Source organism: Hemiscyllium ocellatum, chromosome 7, assembly GCF_020745735.1.
Source record: "Hemiscyllium ocellatum isolate sHemOce1 chromosome 7, sHemOce1.pat.X.cur, whole genome shotgun sequence".
Taxonomy (NCBI): Eukaryota; Metazoa; Chordata; class Chondrichthyes; order Orectolobiformes; family Hemiscylliidae; genus Hemiscyllium; species Hemiscyllium ocellatum.
This window is the reverse complement of record NC_083407.1, coordinates 107576101-107579694: the sequence shown is the minus strand read 5'-3', so window position 1 is coordinate 107579694 and position 3594 is coordinate 107576101. Positions and strand designations below refer to the sequence as shown.

The 3594-nt window shown below is 42.0% G+C and overlaps 1 non-coding gene across 1 annotated transcript; it reads right to left on the bottom strand.

Moving 5' to 3' along the window:
* Positions 1 to 1247: 1247 nt before the first annotated feature.
* Positions 1248 to 1439, bottom strand: LOC132817737 (U2 spliceosomal RNA). The gene has a single exon (XR_009644909.1). It is a non-coding gene; the product is annotated as a U2 spliceosomal RNA (small nuclear RNA).
* Positions 1440 to 3594: the final 2155 nt, after the last annotated feature.

Genomic DNA, 3594 nt, shown 5'->3' with positions numbered 1-3594 from the left:
CAGTATGGATCTACACAATAGACTAATAGCTCCATGGAATTAACGGCAAATACTTGATCCGCTGAGAAGATTGGTTAGATGGTAGAAAACAGAGGGTAGGGATGATGGGTACATATTAGAATTGGAAGAGTGTGGTTAATGGTTTCTTTATGCAGCAAAGTATATACATTTTATAAAGGGAGTGTAATGAAGGCTCATCAAACCAATTCCTGTGATGGAGGGATTGTTCTAGTTAATGAAGTTTTGAAGAGTGAGAAATTAACACATTCAAATCATAGAATCATATAGAATCACAGAGTTCCCTACAGTGTAGAAGCAGGCCATTCAGCCCATTGGGATTGACCTGTGTCACATTCCCACAGGCCTAGACAGAGTAAACACAAGGAGGAGATTTCCCCAGACTGGGGGTCTGGAACCGGGGGCACAGTTCTCAAGAAGAGGGGCAAGCTATTTTGGACTGCGACAAGAAAAAACAAGAGAGTGATGAATCTTTGCAGCTCTCTGTCCCACAGGACTGTGGAAGCTTAGTCTTTGAGCATATTGAGATGGATAGCTTTCTATACAAACTAAAACCATTGAGGAAATATGGGGATAATGCAGAAAAACAGTATTGAGTTAGAAGATTAGCTAGGATCACATTGAAAGGTAGAGCAGGATCAAAGGACTGTAGGATCTACTCCTCTTCCTATTTCTTAAGTTCTTATATATTTAATGATGGTCTATATCTCTATTAGGACCTCAACTATTCATTATAGAGTCATACAGCATGGAAAAAGACCATTCAGTCTAACTCGTCGTTGCTAACCAAGTTTCCCAAACTAAACTAGTCCCACCTACCTGCGCTTGGCCCATATCCCTCCAAACCTTTCTTATTCATGAACCTGTCCAAATGTCTTTTACATGTTGTAACTGGACATGCATCCATCACTTCCTCTAGCAGTTCATTCCATACACACGGCACCCTCTGTGTGAAAATGTTGCTCCTCAGGTCCCTTTTTAAATCTTTCCCCTCTCACCTTAAAAATATGACCTTTAGTTTTGAATTCCTCAACCTAGGAAAAAGACTTTTACTATTCACCTTACCTATGCTCTCTATAAGGTCACCCCTCAACCTCCAACTTTGCAGTTTATTAGTGTTGATAAAGTGAGTGGATGTTCTGGGGATTAATAGATTTATATTAGGCAGGGTATGAAAGGGTATATATTTATTAACAATTCCGATAGCACAATGCATAGACACTTATCTATGTTCGGGTAACATTCCTGGAAACACTGCAATACCAGGCTGATACATGGAGAGGACAGAGCAAGCCCTTAAGCCATCTCCCTGCTCCAAAAATCCATTTAATACAAACACTCCCACCTTCGGGAGATATCAGCGATTAAACTGATAAGAACAGAAACTACACATATTCCAAGCCAAAAGGCCGAGAAGCAATTGGATTCCTTGGATGCTGCCTGACCTGCTGTGCTTTAACCAGCAACACATTTTCAACTTATCTATGTTCGTCAATGCTGAAAGATAGGTTAAAAAAAAGGAATAACCAACCCAGGTGAATGGAGATAAAATACAGGTCAAATATGGTCTCATTGAATGGCAGAACAGGTTAAAGGTGATGAATAGCCTCAGACGTTTCTATATTCCAAGTTGATCCTAAGGAGTTGTCAGGAGCATGCATTCAAGATGTGGAAGAACCAGCGTTGGGGTGAACAAAGTTAAACATCACACAGCACCAAGTTATAGTCCAACAGCTTTATTTGAAAGCACTAGTTTTCACAGCGCTGTTCCTTCATCAGGTAGCTGTGGAGCAGGACCATAAGACACAGAATTTATAACAAAAGATCTCAATGTCAGGCAACTGAAATGGTATGTTGAACAAACCTAGATTACTGTTAAGTCTTTCATCTTTTAGAATGGTTTGCAGGTTTGGGTTCATTAATATGTAAATCCCAGAACTTCTTTTAAGTCATATTCTCATGATAACCTAAGGTTTTATAAAAAAAAGGTGACATTTCAGCTCAGAAAATGTATTAAAGGTGTGAGGTCAGAGTCTGTCCATGTCCCAATCTTGATTCAGACTGGTTCTATTTCCAAAGTGGAATTTATAAATGGTTACAAGAATTGACTGCCTGCATTGACTACTTGCAGATTGTGTGCTTTTTGAGCAGATGTAGAATGTTACTGCAAATATAATTCTGCTAATGCAAATTCGCCCCATAGACTTACATGTGTGCATACATGCATATGAGAGAGAGAGAGTGTGAATGTCTGCATGTGAGTGTGTGCAGGTGAGTGTGAATGCATGTGAGAGAATGTGTGTTTGTGTGTGTGCATGCTTGGTAAAGTTTGTGTGTGAATGTGATGGAGTATAAGCCTGTGAGAGAGTGTGTGTGTGTGTGTGTGTGTGTGTGTGTGTGTGTGTGTGTGTGTGTGTGTGTGTGTGTGTGTGTGTGTGTGTGTGTGACACAGCGTCTGCGTCAGTGTGTGATTATGTAAGAGCGTGCATGCGTGTGCTTTTGTGTCGATAGTGTAGTGGGGTCACCTGTAGTGTGACATGAACCTAAGGTCCCGGTTGATGGCATCCTCATAGGTACCAAACTTGGCTATCAGCCTCTGCTCAGCCACTTTGCGTTGTTGCATTTTCTGATTTCCACCTTGGAGGATGGTCAGCTGAAGACCTGAGGCCGAATGTCCCTGACCACTGTAGTGTTCTCCGACTGGAAGGGAACATCCCTGTCTGGCAGTTGTTGCGCGGTGTCCATTCATCTGTTGTCGTAACAACTGCTTGGTCTCATCAACATACCATAAGACCATAAGACTGTAAAACATAGGAGTTGAAGTAAGGCCATTCGGCCCATCGAGTCCACTCCGCCATTTAATCATGGCTGATGGGCATTTCAACTCCACTTACCTGCATTCTCCCCGTAGCCCTTAATTCCTTGTGACATCAAGAATTTATCAATCTCTGCCTTGAAGATATTTAGCGTCCCGGCCTTCACTGCACTCCGCGGCAATGAATTCCACAGGCCCACCACTCTCTGGCTGAAGAAATGTCTCAGCATTTCTGTTCTGAATTGACCCCCTCTAATTCTAAGGCTGTGTCCACGGGTCCTAGTATCCTCGCCTAATGGAAACAATTTCTTAGCGTCCACCCTTTCCAAGCCATGTATTATCTTGTAAGTTTCTATTAGATCTCTCCTTAACCTTCTAAACTTCAATGAGTACAATCCCAGGATCCTCAGCCGTTCCTCGTATATTAGACCTACCATTCCAGGGATCATCCGCATGAATCTCCTCTGGACACATTCCAGTGCCAATATGTCCTTCCTGAGGTGTGGGGACCAAAACTGGATGCAGTACTCCAAATGGGGCCTAACCAGAGCTTTATAAAGTCTCAGTAGCACATCGCTGCTTTTATATTCCAACCCTCTTGAGATAAATGACAACATTGCATTCGCTTTCTTAATCACGGATTCAACCTGTAAGTTTACCTTTAGAGAATCCTCGACTAGCATTCCCAGATCCCTTTGTACTTTGGCTTTACGAATTTTCCCACCGTTTAGAAAGTAGTCTATGCTTTTATTCTTTTTTCC